The 19,805-nt window shown below is 43.9% G+C and overlaps 1 protein-coding gene across 13 annotated transcripts in view; it reads left to right on the forward strand.

The window, feature by feature from the left end:
• Positions 1–19,805, forward strand: part of PHLDB2 (pleckstrin homology like domain family B member 2) — a 217,085-nt gene that overhangs the window by 102,560 nt on the left and 94,720 nt on the right. The window contains exon 1 of one of the 13 annotated variants that reach the window (XM_038582788.1): positions 9,732–9,879. The exons of 11 other annotated variants lie outside the window; for them this stretch is intronic. The gene's annotated coding sequence lies outside the window, so the exon portion shown is untranslated. Of the gene's footprint in view, positions 1–9,731; positions 9,880–10,853; positions 10,904–19,805 lie in introns of those variants that run through there. One more of the 13 variants, XM_038582789.1, reaches the window with a different exon arrangement.

Consider the following 19,805-nt stretch of genomic DNA (forward strand, 5'->3'; position numbering starts at 1 on the left):
CAACAATCCTTGTCTAGAGCTCCAGTCATGTGCTTACTTACCTCACTGAGGACAGGTTGAGGTTTGTTTAGACCAGAGATTGAATGACAAGCAGGCCAAAGCAACTGGTGTGGAGAGGTCTTTTTCAGTGACTCAGCAGTCATTCAAAAATTAAAGGCCACACAAAAAAGGGATGAGATGGGATGCACAGGGAAAGGCATTCCATTTTTTGGGCACTCTAGAAGAACAGCTGATTTTGCTACCTCCTTCCAGGAGGGCAGAGGACCCCCAGCCATTTCCAATCCACAGGGCTTGCAGTGCGAGTTGAAATCTGTAATGTATTCCCTCTGCATTCAAAACAGAAAGAATGGACTCATAAAATGCATATTTTCCTTAATATTTTTTATTATGCCTCAGATGATCAAGTCACGGTGGGCATGGGAGAGGCTGTTCAGAGATATGTTGGGGACGGGGTGTCAGTTAACCTCACTAGTATTTCCCCACCATGAGCTGACTATCTCTGCACTGCAAAGCCCTCTTCTATTAAGGGAGAGTGATTTCATGCTAGATTTAAATTTTAATTGACTCATTCTGCTAAGTTCTAGATATAGAAGTTAAAATAGAAAGCCTCTGTATCAGTATAGGTTCTCCACATAATCTCTCTCTACATATATACACACATATATGGAGTGAAGGGAAGAGAGAGAGATTGATGGATTGATTGATTTTACAGAATTGTCCGCTGTGGTTGGGAAGCCTAGCAAGTCTGAAGTCTGTAGGGCTGGCCACAGGCTGGAAATTTAGGCAGTGTTTCTGTGTTGTAGCCTCAGGGAGAATTTCTTCTTTGGGAAACCTCAATCTTCACTCTTAAATTCTCTTCTATTGGATAAACCTAATCACATTCAGAGGGCAATTTGCTTTACTCAAAGTCTACTTATTTAAATGTTAATTATATGTAAAAAAAAAAATCTTCATAGCAACATCTAGACTCTTGTTTGACCAAACAACTGGGCACCATAACCTAACTAAGTTGGCACAAAATTCACCATCACTGTCTTCTTACTTTACCAAGGCCAGGGATAAGATTGGGATAAGTTTTCTGGAAAGTATGTTTTCTGAACTGCTGTTCTTATTAAGAAAGAGATTAATGAATATGATACGTGCAAAAAGCCATAAGTAGGGTATTGTGATTGAAACTGGCCCTCCTTGCAGGGAGAGAGGGAGGAAATGGTAAGTTACTCACTGGGAAACTAACCTGAACTAAGCAAATGATTTATTTTTTTGTTTATTTGCTTAATGCTAAACTGAAGATTCTGGATTTATTTTATCTAAAGTCTTGATCACTAAAGAATTCTTAAGCATTGAAGTGATGAGATTAGATTTTCAGTATTCAAGACCAATTCATGTGGTTATTCAACAAATATTTAATGGTGTCTCTCATGCTTAAAGTACTGTGGGAAGCACTGGGCATATAATGGTGACACGCATAGAAGAGTCCCTGACTCAAAGCTGAGATTTTAGTGGAGATGCGAGAAAAGAAAAAGACAAATAAAATATTTATGAATTTTAATTAGTTTTGTTGAGACCAGAGGCTTGATTTGCAAGTTTACAATTCCAAGCTGCCTACTGGTGTCCACTGGGCCATCACATTCTTGTCATAAGTGTAAAGTTTAAATACTGAGTAATCACTCAGCAACAGCCCTATAACCTCATCCCCTCTTCCACCAAGACACATGGGTTTTGATGCTTTCTCTCTTTCCAAAATGTGGATCTTAGCTTTCCCTTTAGACTCTTCCACCTCCTATTACCTTGGGTGAGTCTTGCCAACCACATATCCCGTGCTCCTAGATCCAGGGAATAATGAAACTATATCTCCCCTGAGCCCTGGACTTGCTCCTGACCTTCTCTAGGGGTGAGGTTAAGAATACCAGGTGATCAATGAAGGCAAAGGGGGTTGAGAAAAGAGTACTACCGACAGATATTTAAGAGTTAAAGATGATAAGGTTTAGCAGTAGATTGGTAATAGGGGTTGGGGAAATTTTCCAAACTAGGGGTTTGAATGACTGACTATAAGGGGATGATTTATATTTAATTATGATAACAAAGAAGGAGGGTTGAGGGATGTACATGGGATAAGGGCATGATGATTTGGGCATGTTGGATCTCCTCTGCCTAAGGGACTCCCTGTTAAGGTGTACAGTATGTGATCACCACCTTCCTTCCTGTGCAACCTCAACCCTCCTCTTTCTTGTACTAAGGATGGTGACAGCTGGAATGGAAAACAAGGGGTTGATATTTCCAATAGGATCAAAGCATTCAACTATTCACAAAGTCCTAGAGAATTTAACATGAAATGCTAATAGCCCAAGAGAGATAAAACTTTCTTTTGAGAACTAATTATCAGTGAGTTATTTATTAGGGGTAATGTTACTCTCCATCCATATGGCTCCTTTAAAATTGACTGTGTAAAGAATTTTCCACCCGGATAGTCACTTTGATGAACTTCAGGAGCCAGATGGGATGAGGGACAAAACTAGCTTGTGTAATAGGAAAACAATAAACCACATTAGGGCTTGTCTTGATTGCATTGCCCATCAATGCTAACAGACCAGAGAAATGGAGAGTTCTTAAGTGATTTCTTCCCACCAGCATTGCTGCTATTGGGGATCCCCAGACTTTATCTGGGCTTTTTTTGTAGAGTAAACAGAGAGACAGCTACTGCTCTACCAGCAGGCTTAGGATAGGGGGAAAGAAATATCCCCTTTAAAAGTATCCATATTTGCCTTCTTGACTAGCAAATTCATTTCAGTGTATGCAACTTTTCCCTTGTACCTTGTTGGGTTGAGAAGCCTTTATAAAACTAACTTTAATATTAATATTAAAGGTACAATGTATTCATCTACCCATGTTAAAATTCAGGAGATTCTTATGTCAACCTTATAAATGCAAGGCCAATACCTCAGGAATCAACCTCTTCAATGATAAGAGAAACTCTTTTAAATAGAGGGGTTTTTTTTGGTTCCTGTTTGAGAAACAGTAAATGAATTTCAATTTCTTTAGTCATAATTGTAACTCTTAGAAACTTGGTTCTTGACAATGGCCAGAAATTCAAATGAGTCTAGAAGAACTGTACTAGCCATAAACATCACCATCTGTACCTCAGAAATAAATGCTTCAAACAACTATGTAGAACTTACTGAGTATTGACACTAAGTCTCTAGCCAGCGTTGGGTTCTGTACACAAGTGTTTTTGTCAGCTCTCTTAACAATTCCCTTGAGAGAAACAATGCAATTATGCCCATATGTGAAATATTACAAAAAAGGGCAAGCAAGTAGCCCCAAGCTCCTAGTGACACAACCAGTTCACTGGAACATTAAGTCATTGAATTTCCAGTCCTACAGTTGGCCCAACAGCCAAAAGGTACCTGTTTTGTGCTTATTTCCGTGAGAATCTTAAGATCTGTAACTATGGAATCATCATAACATGAGAATAAGAATGGCAGTCAGGAGTGGGGAGGAGGGATTCAGTGTCTTAACTGGGCCTGTAATGAATATTCAACTGAGCAGCCTTGATTGGATTGACAGCTTTGTTTAACATATTAGGAAATAGAATCCAATTTCTTTATTGGAGTTTTCAAACTGTGTGGCTGGAGCTCATCTTTCTCTTTCATCCTAGCCCCATATAATCAGCGTCTACTTCCTACACAGCCACCGGCTCTTCCTGTATTTGTCCAGCAAGGAGGAGCCAGTGCAAGTTTAGAGCAAGGAAATGACCTAATTAAAATGGCATTAGACATGAAATCTAAAAGTCAAAGCCTTATCCCTCCCCTCCCCTGCCCTCTCCTCAAATCTGGCCTCAGCTCCCCCCCCCCCCCATTATCTCTCACTCCTCCATCCCATGTACCATGAGCTCAGGCAGCCTGTGTTACTCTTCACTTCCCTAATCCACTTTGGCTTTACTGTCCCTTTGCTTTGTTAACGTTATCTCTTTTGTCTAGAAGACCCTTTCTCCATTAGGAGGGTCACATCCATTGTCTCATTGGGCAAAGATATCCCCTCCTCTGAACTCATTTGTATCCCTTTTTACCGTATGTTTTATAGTAGATTACCATGTTACACTTATAGGCTCAGCAGTAAATTCTTTATATAGAGACACATAGCAAATGATTTATTTTAGCTCCATCTTCTACTCATCTAGGCCCGTCGACTGGAACACAGTAGATGCTTAGTAAATTTGCCTTTGGGATTAACAGTCCTCGTATTCTGAATCCTGGCCCCTGCTCTGATTTGTCAGAAATCTCTAAAGCAGTGAGGTCTGTCTAGATCTGACATGTCAGTCCGAACACTTAATCCCTGTCCAACGTGGCTCAGAAGAATTATACTATCTCTTCTCTTATCATATTATAACATGTCATAGCCTAGGATATCGTGAGGGAATCTGAAATGAAGGAGTGAGGTAACTGGAGAGATAGTGAAAGTCAGATGAAAGGGAACAGGAAGAGGAGTAGGAGATAAGCTGAGCTTCCTGCAGGATGGAGGAGCAGTGCTCATGGGGTACTGTTTTTTTCTGGGATGGGCAGAGAAGCTACAAAGACACTTCAAGTCTGCCCCTCAGGAAAAGTCAACCAATCCAGACTCTTCGAATGATTAGAAAAGTGGGCCTGATAAACACTGCTGACATAGGTTAATCTAAAGTATACACACACACTCACACACACACACACACACACACACACACACTCCCAGCATCCTTTTCCTGCCTGATTCCAATACAAATTCACAGGAAAGTTTGGGGGCAGGACTGACTGCAAGAGAACATCTGATGCAGAATTTAATCATTTGGAAATATATTTAGATTATTCTCCAAATTAGATAAGCCATCTTAATAGTTTGAACATAAAGCTGTGCACGGGGATAAATTCCACTTTAACTTTGGTTAATTCTTTGGTGTTAATTTGAAGAGCTAATGTGTTATGTATACTTCATATGTGAGAACACAGAATGAAATCCAAATATCCAGTAAGGTTATTCGAATAAAAATAGATCAAAGATGTGAAAGAAAAAAAAGAGTAGTAGGAAGCAAAATCTTTATTTCCATATCACAATCATTTCATGACTTTGAGCTTCTTCCTGGCAACCAGGATACAAAGGGAAACATGGGTTTACATAGGTCTCCTTAACAACGATTGCAAATCCACTGTGAAAATGGATGAGATATCCTTTCTAAGGAATGAAAGAATATCAATTTTTTAAGACAGAGAAAATTCACCCTAGCACTAAATTCTAAAATGAGTTTATGATGTGGAACTGAACTTACATTGGATAGTACAAACAAAATGCTTGATGTCATTGACAACAGTTCCATAAAAGAAGGCAGGTGTGGTTGGAAACGTCTCTTTTGGTGAGGACTTTATGCTAAGTGAATCACGCCAGGCACAGAAAGAAAAAACTGCGTGATCTTTCTTATATGTGCAATCTAAAAGAGTCAATTCCCTAGAAGCAGAGAGCAGAAAAGTGATAATCAGGGGCAGGGAGGTGGGGGAAATGGGGAGATGTTGGTCAAAGCTTATGGGGGTTGAAGTTAAAGTATAAATAAGTCTAAAGAGCTCATGTACAGCAGATGACCACAGTTAATAATATCGTACTCAATATTGGACAGTTGATAAGAGGATTGATTTCGGGTGTTCTTACCACCCACACAAACAAGGTGACTACGTGGGAAGATGTTTGTTAGTTTGCATGTAGCAATCTACAGTACAGAAAATAATCCTTGCACTATCTGTATGTCCATCAAATCATCGTGTTGTATACCTTAAATATAGGCCATTTATATTTTTTTTAAAAAGAAGAAGCAGCCCTCATTTTCTAACGCTCCCTGTGTGCTACCTGTCTCCTGTGGAAAGCATGGTGCCTTATCACTTTCATTGATTAAAATATGAGTTGAGTGTTATTAGTCTCATTTTTCAGGAAAGAAATTTGTCCCTCAATGGAAGTAAATAACACATTCAAATAGGCTTAGCCACGGCTTAAACCCAGGTCTGTCTGATTCCAAAATCTGTGATCCTTCCACTGCACTCTGCAAATAAAAACTTCTTGATTCTTTCTATTGGCATATTATTAAAAAGAACACCAGTACAAATAGTTGGTCCACAAGTTGGCCTGGGGTTGAGGATGGCCCCATGTTAATAGCTACAGACATGTTTTAGGCTATCACTATAGAGGAAGAGATGAACCAATTCAGGACATGGGTTAATCAAGTCCAATTGGTCTTTGTTATTGAGAGGGTATCATAGCAAAAGTAATTTCAAATGGAATGATCCATAAGTAACTTATAATATCCCTTTGTGCAACATTTCTCCTTTCCCTATCTAAGGGAAGGATACAGCAAAGTAAGATCAGGTATTGCAACCACTACAGATCCTAGAGAAGGGGACGGGGGAAGAAGTTCTGCTGGGTAGTTTACAACACAACATCTTAGTGGACAAGAGGAAATGGCAGAGAGAGTGAGGTGTGGCTCTGGTCTGGGATTAAATAAAGAACTTTGTTGTAAAGAACCTAGGAAATGGAAAAAGGAAAAGGAAAGAGCTCATTTCTTTTTTTTTTCTTTCTATTTTTAAAAATATCATCATAACTAAAGGAAATTCTGTGAATAATAATTATTACATAATAACAGGTGTTACATTTTGAGTGCCTTCACATTTGAAGATGCCTGGGGTCTGCATTTAACATTTAGTTTAAGCTTTGCACCTCCGGGTGGACCTCTTCATCTCCAGGCCCCTGTGACATTATGCAAGCTATGGAAAACCACAACAATGCAGCAGGAGTGAGAAGCCTTGCTAGCTTTAGTTACTTTAAAAAGTCACATTGAACGAATCCCCTTTGAGCCCCTTCCTAGTGAGTATTAAGTATCCAGCCTTGGAGTATGGTTCATAGAAATATGAATAAAATGATCCCTCTAGCCGTTAAGGAGCTTGGCTGTATACTAAAAGAGACCAAAATGTCAACAAATAAAACAAGGCAGTGACAGGAGGCCAATGAGGATCTGTTTTTTTTTTTTTTTTGTCCTGTGATTATGAGTTAATCTTTATACAGAAACTTCCCCTGATAATATCATTCCTACTTTAAAGAAAAGGTGGAGGGGAGTATTTAAGAGCATGGACTCTGAAACCATCCTGCCTGTGTTAAAATTCTGATTCTAACAAGTTATTAGCTGAGTAACCATTAACTCCTCTGTGCCTCATTTTTTCAGTCATAAAATGGGAGTAATAATAGTACTTACCTCATGGGGTTGTTAGTAATAATAGTACTTACCTGGTAGGGCTGCTACAGGATTAAAGTAACACTTTAATGTATTTGGAAGAGTGCTTGGTATATACAGCAATTATTGGTCTGAATGAATGTCAGCTATAGTTTCGCAGATATGCATGTTGTTAACTTAATCACGGTCATTCTAGGGGTGCTGTGTCATTCTAGGTGTGCTGTGTTGGGAGACATACTCTTCAGACCCTTTGGGGGAGAACAACTTTCTCTGAAATGTCTGTCTGGTCAAGTGGCATTGTTCTGGGCAGGGAAATGTTTGCAGCTACAGCACTCTGGGTCAGAGCTATCATTCATACTACTTGCCAGCCATCATTCCAGGGGCATCGGGATATATCACTGGCGAGAAAAGACAAAAGTCCCTGCCTGCACAGAATTTAAAATTCACATGCTAGCAAGGAGAGTAAGACAATACATATAATTTTAAAAGTACGTTTTATAATATCATAGAAGGTAAAAACTCTGTCAATAAAATAATAAAGAAAGCTAAGTGGTATGAAGCATGTTTAATTTTAAATAGAGTTGTCAGGGCAGGCCTGAGGAACATGGTGACATTCAAGCAGGGTCTTGAAAAGTGAGGGAGCATGATACTTGGGGGAGAGGACGAATCCAGGCAGAGACGCCAGCTAGCATAAAGATCCTGAGAGGGAAGCATGCCTGTCCAGGAATCCAGTTCAGCAATATTGAGGAGGCCACTGTGGCAGGAGCTAAGTGCGTGAGGGGAGGGAAGGACGAGCTGAGGTCAGAGAATGGCAGATCATGTATTATCCTTCTGGGTTATTCTATGGACTTTGGCTTCTGTTCTGATTGAGCAGGGGACCACTGTAGGATTTTGAGGAGAGGAGTGTGATGAGCTGCCTTAATGTTTAAACGGATTGCTCTGGCTGCTGTGTTGAGAAGGGCCCATTGGCGGGCAAAAGTAGAAACAGGACAAGGGTAATCAGAGTGAAGAGATGCTGGTGGATTAGACTTGGGTGTTGATTAACAGTGCAGGTGGTAAGTAGTTGAATTTTGGACTTATTTTGAAAGCAGAGCTAAAAGGACTTCCTGATGGATTGGATTTGAAATGCAAGAGAAATAGAAAAGTCAAGGATGACACCAAGGTTTTAGGCCTGATATGAGTCAGACTTCAGTTGGGACAAAGTGGTTGGGGGATGGAGGGAAGACTCTCAGGATTTCAAGGTTGGAAATGTTAAGTGGGAGGAGCCAGGTAGGCATCCAAAGGGCAGTTGCCTGAAGCCTGCAGGGGAAATGGCCCAGCTGGAGGTAAGATTTGGGAGTCATCACCACGTAGGTGGTAGTTAGTGCCATGAAACATGATGAGATCACCAAGGGAGTGAGTGTGGACAGACAAGAGAACCAAAGTCCACTGCTCAGAGGTTGGGAGAGGAGAAGGGACCAGCAAAAGAGACTGACAAGGAGCAGCGGATGGGTTAGGAACACAACTACGAAAATATGGTTTTGTGGAAGTCAAATAAAATCGTTTCCAGGAGGAGAAAATGATGAGCTGTTAAATGCTGTTGATAGTTCAAAGTGAGGTAAAGACTGAAAAACCTTTTGATTTAGGAGTTTGATCTGGATAAGAAGAGTTCCAGAGACATGGTGGAAGCAAAAGCAAAAGCCTGACTAGAGTAAATGGGAGGACAGAAGAACCAGGAGACAGCTTTTTTTTTTTTTTTTTTTTTTTTTTTTTAACAAGTCTTTAAAGGCCTGTAGCCAAGCAGAAAAAAAAAAAAAAGAAAAAAAAAGAGCAAGTGGCTGGTGGGGGAAGTGGATTCAAGAGGGAGTTCTTTGTTTTTAAGATGGGACAAATAACATGATTTTAATGTTGATGGAGATGATCCAGTAAAGGGAGAAAATTGATGTGGGGAGAAGAGAGATCTGCTGGAGCACTTAACCGTTGGATTGGCCCCTGTATGTTTCTGGGGGGCAAAGAGCCAGGAGAAGAAAGAAAAAAAAAAGTTCTATAAAACACCAGGCAGTTCATAGATGAGCGTCTCCTTAAAATTAGAAACCAGGCTCCTAACCTGCACAAATGAAAAGTGCATTAAATAAGCCGTTTGTTGAATGACTACTAGGGCCACCTACGGTGTCAGGTACTTTGCATACATTATCCCAAAACTCATTAAAACGGACTTCCAACATCAGTACCATTCCTAGTACACTGGGAGATGAAGGAATTGTTACGGGAGCTAACCCGAGTTCCCCAAAGCCACACTGAGCCTATACGGTAGAGTTCGCCTTTCAGGGCGCTCGCTTCCTTGCTGCCGCGGGGTCCTTGAAGGCTGAGGGCCTTGGTCCCTGCCACCCAGGGTCGGGCTCGGCACTTGGCAGAGGTTCGCGTTCCCAGGTGCCCTGGGGCCCCCGCGCTGCCCCCTCCGAAGCACCCGGTGGAGGACGCTCACACCAGCCCTGTTTCCATTGGCTGCAGCGACTCAGAAAATCACGTTGGAAAATAGGAGAAACTTTCAAAAGGAAATCAGAGTAAGGTAGTCCCTTCGCTGAGGCCGTGCCCTGATGATTTGGCAAAGCTGCTTTTCTGACGCATCGGGTACCTGCCCGCGGGCGCACTGTCGGCAGCAGGTGAGGTGTGGTCCCCTGGAGTTCCCCAGGGGACACGGGGGAGGAGATCATCACCGGAGGACGTGCACCCTCCCGTCCCTCTTCCAGCTCGTAAAACCCAACCCAACCCGACCTAACCCAAACCACCCAACCCGCCCAACCCAATGCAACCCGACCTAACCCAACCCACCCAACCCACCCCAACCCACCTAACCCACCCGCCCCAACTTAACCCAACCCACCCCAACCAACCCACTCCAACCCACCTAACCCACCCACCCCAACTTAACCCAACCCAACCCAACCCAACCTACCCCAACCAACCCACTCCAACCCAACCCAACCCACCCCAACCTACCCCAACCCCACCCACTCCAACCCAACCCAACCCAACCCAACCCAACCCAACCCAACCCAACCCAACCCAACCCAAAGTCTCTAGCGGGCTGCTGTGAAGGCGGCTTGGAGACCCGGCGCGGGGCGATGGGGCGAGGGGCCGGGCTCGTCCCGAGGCCGTAGAGCCCCGACTGCCCGGGGCCCGCGAGCTGCGCGGCTCCGCGCCTCCCCGCCTCCCGGCCCCCATCCCCCGGCCGCCGCGGTGCTCGCGCAGGGGCCGGGGCCGGGGCCGGGGCCGGGGCGGGGGCCGGGGCCCGGAGCGCACCACCGCGGCCCGAGGGGGGCCGCAGGGCGAGGCGCGGCGCACGGAGCGCAGCCTCGGGCCGGGGCCGCGGGGACCCCGCCGCACCCCCCGCGCCAGGTGAGCAGGGGGCGGGGCCGGCCGGCAGCGGGGCCCGCGCGGCCTCGGGGCGTCGGGGCGGCTCCCCCGGGCGCCGCCTCCCCCCTCCGCGCCGGTTGGTCGCCGCCGGTTGCGCGGCCGAGGGCTGGGGGCGGAGAGGAGGCAGCGGCCGCCCGGGCCCAGGAGGGGCGCGCTGCCCGCGCTCGGCGAGTCCGGAGGGGCCGGCGGGCTGCGGCGGGGCCGGGGTCGCGGCCCGGGGGGCGGGGGCGGGGGCCGGGGGACGGCGGCGGCGGGAGGAGCGATGAGACGGTGAGTGGGCGCCGGGGTGCGCGGGGCTGCTTCGCCTCCCTCGCAGGCGCTCGGGACAAAAGCCGGGGCTGGGGCTAGCGGAACCCTGGCCGAGCAGCTTTGGGGTGGGGGGGGGGTGCTGAGCCCCGGAGGGTGGCGGGGCCGCGCTGGGGAGGATGCTGGGGAGCGGGGGGCGGGGGGCGGAGGCGCACCGAGCGATTGCGGGGAGCGGGCGGGATCTGGGGCGCCCGGAGGCAACTTTTGCGCGGAACTCCAGGATGCCGGGGGGTGGGGGGGTCGGGATCCACCTCTCGTCGGCGGAGAGCTGCTTTGTCGTGGTGGGTGGAGGAAAGAGCAGGGCTGCTGCATGGAGTGGGGCGCGGGATCCAGAGAAGACCCCCCCCCCCCCCCAGTATCTGGGAGCTGCGCCTCCGAGGCCACCGTTTCAAGAGTGGGGCTTGCAAGCCTGACCCGGACCCGCGCAGAACCTCAGATTGCGATTTGGCTTCGGATCCCCCCGCAAGTGTGCGCCCGGGAGGTCTCCGCACCCCTGGGGAGAGCGGCCGCAGGCGTTGGCGACAGTCCTGAGCCCCCGGTTCACCGCGTCCCGCAGGGGGAGGCGCGGCTGCAGGGTGCGCGGCTGCTCCGTCCCCGCTGCTGGAAGCGCCGGGACCGGCTAACTCCCGCCACCGCCAGGACACTAAAAGGCTGACAGGCTGTCCCTTCCAGGGTTGAGCTGTCCCACTTGAAGTCGACCCTGCTTCCAGAGCCTGCCCTGGAGTAAAAGGGTAGAAAGAGGGAACTGTGCCTGCAGCCTTGTACGTCGGGAGCCTTGCCCGGGGCTGGAACTACTCTCCTGGGGCCCTGCCCTGATCCCTAGAAGCCTCCCTTGCGCGGCTCTCAAGTAGCTCCGGGAGTTCTAGAAGGCACCAGGACGCCCTGCCCAGCGCGGCCAGCAGTGGAACTAGCAGGAGGGGCGCGCACAGGTGGATTTTCTTTTCAGTTCAGGGAATTGTCCGCCGTATTAACCCCCCTTCGTTCTACGAATGTGTCCGTTGCAGGTATTTATTTTCAAGTTTTGCAGTGCAACGTTGAGCTTCCCAGTTTGGCTTCATTCAGGCCTTGATTCTGACATAACCCGAATGTCAGCTGGGAGAGATCTAAATGAAGTTCAGTTTCAGAGGGTTAAACTTTTGCCCTGGGAGCACTTGAATTCTTGCTTCCCGGTAGGGTAGCAACAGAGTAGTTGGATTTGGGGATAAATAAACCTCTAGAGTTGCCCACTATTTTAACAGAATGGCTAGATCCCTGGAACCATGGCCCTCAATTGTGTAAATATTTGTTTGAATAAAGAGCTGAGGTCTTTGAAAAGTAACAGTTGTGTCTATTCACGATTCCCTTTTCCTATCCTGGTCTTAGTTCTTTAAACGTGTTTCTTTTTCACCTTACACTCTTAATGTGGAAAAACGTAAACATCGTATGTGCTTAAGAAACTCGGTGAAGACCTTATAATGCTTATAATTGGCTTTTTTCCTTAAAAGCCAGGGAGAGTTGAGTTTTTTGCATTTAGTTGACTGGTGTAGCCTTCACCTCCAGAGACCCAGAGGTTTGCAAATCTCAGCCTTTCTCACCAATGGGAAAATGAGATGTTTGGGTAAGAGTAGTAATCATCTCAGTTAGTTTGCAGGCTTCCTTCTGTTTCACGCAGCTGGCAGCTGCTGTTCCTTTGGGCTGGGGACTGACTGTGGGGGGTGTCTCTTGGATCCCTGTGAAGTGGTGGAGGGGAAGATGCTTGGGAAATTGAGCTAAGAGTTTGCAAACCCCCGTCTTAGAGAATCTAGACCAAAGCCAGAACTCATTGGGAACCTTTTCAGAAACATCTTATTTACTGGCTTTTGCATAAGAGAGGAAAGAAAAAGCCAAAGTGATTAAACCAACTACTGGTTTTTCTTATTCTCTTCAAAGCCCTGTTTTGAAGTCTGTAAGTAAGAGTGTCCTGAAGAAGGTACTGTGAAAACCATGCTTCCTTTGGGATACTTTTAAAGAGCAGATGAGGTTATGGCTTTGTGTCCTAATTCTCAACCCTTAGCAGGGAGGCCTGCTATGAGCGATTTGTAAAGGAGGTGCTTTGTACTTCTTCCAAGTGGAATACATGTGCTTTATAAATCTGTTAGGTCTCGGTGTACTTTACTTATTAACTGTAAATACCACCCATTTGAAACAAAAACAACTTTTAAGTGATGTGCATTATTTTAAAGCCCTGATATCCATTATATCAGGATTCTCAAGTGGTTCTCAATTGAGGGTAGGGGGAGATTTTTGCCCACCCCAGGGGAAATTGGTCAGAGTATGGACACATCTTTGGCTGTTCCAACTAGAGATAGGGAACAGCTCCACCTGCTAACTGGGGCTGGCAGCTAGTGGGTAGAGGCCTCAACTGCGGTGTAATATGCTACAATACACAGAACACACACAAAGAATTCTTCAGCCCCCCAATCTAGAAAATTGCTCTAGAAAATACTAGAGCAATACTCTAAAAATAAACTAGAGTACTACCCCGTGGGCATATGTTAATAAGATTAAGGATCTTAGTCTACTTTGGATCCTCAAGAAACCAACTGTGTTCTTGTTAAACACAATCATAGAAGCCTTTCTGTCAGCGCCAGATTTTTTGCCTCTGGCATTAAGAGTGTTGATATACCAAAGATGTGAAGGAACTTGTACTCATTGACAACTTTGAATTCACTTTAAGAATCACAGAATTTGAGAGTGTTAGAGCACAGGGGAGCCTCAGAGATCACCAAGTTCAACTTTCTTACTTCCTAGATGTGAAAATGGAGGTGCCCAGAGATTAGTGATTCATAGGCCTCAAGTGAGTTTGTGGCAGATGTAGTTCTAGGTATGACCCAGAATTAGAGAGTTTAGACATTGATATTCAAGCACTGTGATTAAACAAAACAAAACAAAACACCAAACTGGACCTGACCTTTTGTGAGAGTTTGGAGGTACCATTATCCATGAGGAAATATAGAAACCCTTTGATTGGGGGAAGGGTGGCATTAGCCATGGTGACAGTGGAGCATATGCTTGGCTGAGTCGGCCCTAAGGAGGAGATAATTCCATTGTGTGACCTGTGACACTCCACGTCTGATGCCTACACCATCCTTCCCACGGCAAAGTGGGCAACAGATGGTTCTACAAACATAGCAGATGCTGCTTTTGAATCTAGGTACAAAACAGAACATTTGAGATTTTCCGTCCCTCCCTGCCGTATGGGTTAAGAGTAGAGTGCGTGAATGGATAGAGTTGTCTTGGACAGAAGGGAAATGAGAGAAGCCTCCTGAGTATGGGGTTTAAAAACACACCTGGCACGTAAGGAAAAGAGCACACACGGGGCACTTGTGGGGGAAATTCATAAGCTGATGAATGGCTATCTACAGTAACTGTGGTTGCATAGAACTTGGGTTAGGAGCTTGACCATCCTTGGGGCAAGTAACACGAAACAATCCTGGGAATGAAAGGAAATCCTCTTATGTGACTCCTTTGCCCATGATGCACTCACTTGACTGGATAGTGCAGGACCTGCAAAGCCAAATCATCTAACTTCTGCACCGTTGCACTTTCTTATACCCCGGTCTCTAACATTCCATCTGTTTACCTCATGGGGAAGAATATGAGAGTAGTATAGAGCTAGTGTTAATTTCCAAGGAGAGTTTTAAAAGCATGACATTTGTGAATGGCTGTGTTTATAGAAAGGGGTTATCTTAGTGAGTTTTGAATTATCAGAAGAGTCGTGTCCATATGGCTTGATCAATTACAAACATATGTACTCTCACATTTACACTTCTGTGTTTGGCCATTAGGCCTGTGATGACAGATTCTAGTTCTGTGTGCTAAGTGGTCCCACCACGGTACTTACAACCCTCAACTCTGGGAGGTTTGGGCAGTAGAGGAGACTTTTTTTCATATGCCTTTCTTGGGAGAGGTCAGAATTCTGAACTGTGCTGAGGTAAGTTCTTATCATTTTGACAGCTAGCCAGTGGGTGTACCTCAAAGCCAAGTATGTAGTAGTATATTTAGAAAGGATTTGAAAGTGATGACTTTTTTAAGGGGTCTGCTCCCTGCAGGTGCTACAATAAATTATCCCCTCTTTAGCTTTTTTTTTTTTTTTTTTTTCAGATGATGGGAGGGAAGACATGAGTTGGCTTTGTCTTGTTATTTATTTATTTATTTATTTATTTATTTATTTATTTATTTATTTATTTATTTATTTTTTCCTCCTGCCCCCTGTCTAATTTTTTAAATAATTGTTGGCTGGAAATATTTATTGGCCTTTGAGTAATGTGACTCTTGTCTTTTGAAAGTGAATGAGGCCAAAAACAGTAACTCAGGTTGCCAGATCCCTTCAAGATAAACAGTTAGACAAGAACTTGTCTCCATCACACGGGGTTTGAATCTTCTAGGAATTAATTTACAGTTGTTTTCACGATATTTAAGGATGCTTCTTAACATGCGGAAAAAGAAGCTTTGTGCCATATCTATCTGCTTTAAAGGCAAGATTGTTATGTATAGGAGCTAGTGGTCAATAATAGAAAAGAAACCTAGGTTTAAAAAGCATTTTATTGGAATGTGGTGGAAAGCCAAGGAGTCGGAGAAGCTTGCTATACAAAGAAACAAGCGAGATCTAGGGTAGCCAGCTAAGTTACGTGGAAAAGTTTTTGCTTGTTTAGTGTGTGGAAGTCAATTTATTAGACGGACTGCTTTTTCTTAATTTTACAAAATAGGGGGAAGGAAAAGTTCGTGCCTGCCAAAATTTAAGATCTTCACCTCAAGCAGGATCAGTCTTTTCTAAGACTTGCTGCTAACTCTGGACTTCAGTGGAAATTAGTGTTGATCATCCTAGAATATTTGGTTTACACACTGTATGTGACTTCTCCAAATGGTGGTGTGCTTGTGGAATTAACATATGGAATAGCAAAAAGCTAAAGGTTACGAGATTTTTCCCAGCTATATTTCTTGACCACTGTACTGCTAAAACAAAGGCAGGTAAAAGCAAAGGAGAGCCTGCCCCTGCATTCTTTTGACCAGTTCAGACCCAGCGTGAGTAGTGCTTCATAGCCAAGAGATACTCAGAGGAGACTGGGAAGTGATGTCTGGCTGCCACACTGCTTACGTCATTGCAGAAGTAGGTTTTTAAAAACAGCTTAAGATTTATTAAGGAAATTGCTAGCCATGGGAATGCAGAGCAAATATTTCTTATACATCATGCTGAATCAAATACCCATATTATATTGCATTAACATAACTCCGACTAGGCCTTTTTCCCACTATGTTATGCTGAAACAATTTACCATGCCCTTGGAATGTCATGGGCAACAGCGCCGGTGAAAGCTTTTCCCAATTAGGTAGCTGCCACCTTATCACTAAAACATGTTTCTGTTCTGTGGTCATTTCCATTTCCTGCATTGTAGAGCTGGCACTCCTGTGTTATTTAACCAGTATCTCTGGGAGTCCAGAAAGTTGGAGCAGAAACCCTTACCATTTAAAAATATGGGAAGCCTCTGCTAATACAAGGTGAAGACAGGCGAAGTGACTTGCTCCAGCTCTTACTTCAGTTGGTGATTTTGGCAGAGCCACGACTAGGACGGGTCTCCTGACTCATGTTCCTGGCAGCCTATCCAGTGTTCTTTGTACTAGATTGGCCATTACAATAAAAATAACATCCTAATGAAACCATTTCCTTTATTAGGTCTTTGGCCAGAGTTATAAACAACGGCATCGATTAAATTGAATTTAGTTAGTTGATTATGGACCCCTGCTGGTTCAAGTCCTTTCTCTTTCCCTTCCAAGCAATAAACGGTCCAAAGATAGCAGTGTCTTATATTACCCACTCTGCATAATCAACTATTAAGTAACGGGGAGATTGTATCATTACTGTTTTGTTTTGTTTACTTTATGGTAGTTTTGAAAGCCATCTGCTCAATTTTTGAGTTGAAGGGGAAAACCCAGCTATGGAAGATGTGGTTACCTTGTGTTTGTTCCATCCCTCCTGAGCGTACTTGTGTTCTGACTATTCCCAGTTCATAAATTTTGGGTCAGAGCATGGGGAATGTAGTATTTTGGGATTTAGGAAATGTTACTTTGGAAGAGTAAAAGATGACTCTTAAGAGAGTGTATTTTGATCAGTAGAATGGAATGTGGACAGGGCAGTGGAAAGATCAGAGTTTGGTCCTATAAGCCCTCAGCTTCCAATTCAAGTCCCTAGTGGTGGTTTCAGAATCAAGAGAGAGCATCTTTATCCCCATATGATCCTAGGGTCAATATTTTTCTTCCCTGAAATTGGCCTTGAGTTGAAGGATGCTTTTTTCCTAGAGTAACCCTCTGCTTCAGGAAGTGGATCTGAAGTAAGATGTACACACGCCCGGTAATGATCCCCAGTTTAGCTATTTCCTGACTTCTCTGTCTTTATCTTCACTGTTGTGATCACACAACAGGGGAGGAGGCTTCCAGGTCTATAGTCAGAACCACCTCAACCCAGGGATGAATTATACCAATGATCAGAAAAAAGAAACATCTGGAAACATTGGATTTAAGGGGTAAAAATTTCAGAAATCTTTATCTTGCTCTGAAACTGTTTTAGGATTCTATAAGGAGCCTTGAAAATATGAGTCTATAATTTCCTATAACTTTCCCACTTTCAAAGAGGAAGTAACCTAGTTTAAGAATCTACAAAGCATGTCGGTCTCTCTTAGCATAAATATATAAGGAGTCTGTGTGTGTATGTGTGTTAAAGTTTTTTGAGGCTCACATTCTTCAACATATAGCAAGTTTGGCAGTTTTTGTGAATAATTTTACACTTTAACTTTCTAAAGAGACGGTTTTTCTTTGGGTACACATAGTGGTGAAATTTAGTTACTGTACCTAGTGTTATCTTTTAAGTATTCAGAATATAACGGCCTGATACTTGCCAGTCTGGACAATGCATTTTTTTTTCAAATTTCCCCCAGGTACTTAAAAAAATATCAGCTTTTAGGAGTTTAATTCAATATGATAGAGGGTTAGTATTTCATACTTAAGAAAATAAGCTAGGAGCCACTGATATGACCCCATCATGGCTTGTAAAGTGAACCAGTATAATTTTAAGTCAGTATATATTCATATATTTTTATTCATATTTATTTAAAAAATGCATACTCTTACTTTTTAAATATTTGACTATGGAAAGTTTTAAGCATACACAAAGGTTAACAGAATAATTAAGTGAAATCTCATGTAACTTTCGTATATAAGGCTAATCTTGCCTCATCTGTAGACCTTACTTCTATCCCCAAAACATGGATTATTGTAGAGCAAACTTTAAACACTGTACTATTTCATTCATAAATAATTTAAAATGTCACTCTCAGAAGTTAGGGTTTTTAAAAAATACAACTATATCATTAGCACACCTAGTCAATGTTCAGCTTCTCTGATTGTCTCATAATTTTTTTTAAATACTGTTCAAAACAAGATCCAAATAAGTTCTATGCATTACGTTTCATGGTATGTCTCCCAAGTCTCTTTTAATATAGAATAGCTCCCTCTCTTTCTTGTTCTTTTTTTTTTTTCCTTGCCATATGCTGGTTGAAGATATTGGTTATTCTTTTTCTGTAGCCTTTCCCGTATTCTAGATTTCAGTGATAGCATCTCTGTGGTGTTTATTCTATTCCCTTGGTCTCATATTTTCTATAATCAAAACAGCGTGTTTTTAATTTCAGACCTTTCCTGCCATGTCACTGTGTTGAATTTAATTTATAATACATGTATGTAAATGCTTATTAGGTTAATATTGTCTCTTTTTTTAAATATTGCTTGAGCTACTTCAATAGTGGTATAAACACCAAAGTGAGTCTAATTGATAAAAGCCACATCTTGAGGATTTAGGTACAAGTCAGGAATTTGGTCAGTGGGAAGGGATTTTGAATGGCCCATATGTGTTTTGAGGTTGTTTTGTGCTTTGTGGCCTCCCTCCCACTTTCCTCACTGGCTGCAGAGAGCTATCACGGGAAACATGCCGCCAAATTCCTTGGAGAGTCTAAAGAATATTTCAAAGTTCATACAAAACAAGTCTTATTCAAGAGACTAGCACAGATTTTTTTTAAAATCCCCGTATTTGATGTTTTGCCCTCTTTGCTGAGGTCCTCTAAGATTTTTATTCCTGCGAAACACTGTAGACTTACTTCAAAGTGGCCTCTGATACAGGAGATAAAGACCCTCATTTGAAATATGACTATTGCTGTTGGTTGTGATGACTTTTAGGAAACTTTGAACACCATGTGGAGCTCTTTTTTGGACAGAGCTTAGACTTCAGTACAGCGAGAGATGACCGAAGAGATCGGTAGCGTGGGGTTAGACTCCTTTATTATGATGAGAAGGAGCTGGAACTCTTTAACTTTCTGTCCTCACTTCTTCCATCTGCGTTGAATGTCCTCATTAACCCCCATCGCTCACCACTCCCATCTGTGCTCTGGCCTCCCTGCAGTGGTGTTTGATGCTTCTTTCTTGGTTTCCCTGATCTCTTTGCTTAGGTGACTTCAGAATATAATGTAGCAAAACTTCAAAAGCAAAGCCAAAAGCAAACCAAGAGGGGAAACTGTGTGATCGGTGTCCTGAGATGTCATGTCAGCCATTCTAGCGGGCCTCACCTGTCTCCCCAGCCTGGCCCTGGGTCCCCTCGACACCGGCCGGTTCCCAGGGTGCCGCGAGTTGCCGGGTTCTGGAGAGTCTCCCCTGGCAGTCACAAAACCCTTCGTGCCTTGCAGGCTGCTGTGGGCATGTGGCCAGCGTGCGTCTGTGTGTGTGTGCATGTGTGCGCCCAGTAAGACAGACGGCCACCTGTGAATAGGTCCCATCTGCAAGGACAAAACAGCCTCCTTATCCTGCC

Source organism: Canis lupus, chromosome 33 (assembly GCF_011100685.1).
Source record: "Canis lupus familiaris isolate Mischka breed German Shepherd chromosome 33, alternate assembly UU_Cfam_GSD_1.0, whole genome shotgun sequence".
NCBI lineage: Eukaryota > Metazoa > Chordata > Mammalia > Carnivora > Canidae > Canis > Canis lupus.